Below are 494 nucleotides of genomic sequence, written 5' to 3' on the forward strand. Positions count from 1 at the left end.
AAAATAAACAAATGGGACTACATCAAAATAAAAAGCTTTTGCACAGCAAAGGAAACCATCAACAAAACAACAAGAAGACCCACTGCATGAGAGAACATATTTGCTAATGTTATCACCGATAAGGGTTTAATCTCCAACATTTACAGGGAACTCATACAACTTAACAAAAGGATGATAAACAATCCAATCAAAAAAATCGGCATGGACCTAAATAGACACTTTTCAAAAGAGGACATAAAGAAGGCTGAAACACATATAAAAACTTGCTCAAAGTCACTAATTATAGGAGAGATGTAAATCAAAATGACAATGCATTATCATCTCACACCTGTCAGAATGGCTATCATCAACAAATCAACAAACAAGTGTTGGAGAGGATGTGCAGAAAAAGGAACCCTTTTGCACTGCTGGTGGGAATGCAGACTGGTGCAACCACTATGGAAGACAGTATGGAGTTTCCTCAGAAAACTAAAAATGGAACTCCCATTTTACCC

Source organism: Myotis brandtii, unplaced genomic scaffold, assembly GCF_000412655.1.
Source record: "Myotis brandtii unplaced genomic scaffold, ASM41265v1 scaffold2885, whole genome shotgun sequence".
Classification (NCBI taxonomy): Eukaryota; Metazoa; Chordata; class Mammalia; order Chiroptera; family Vespertilionidae; genus Myotis; species Myotis brandtii.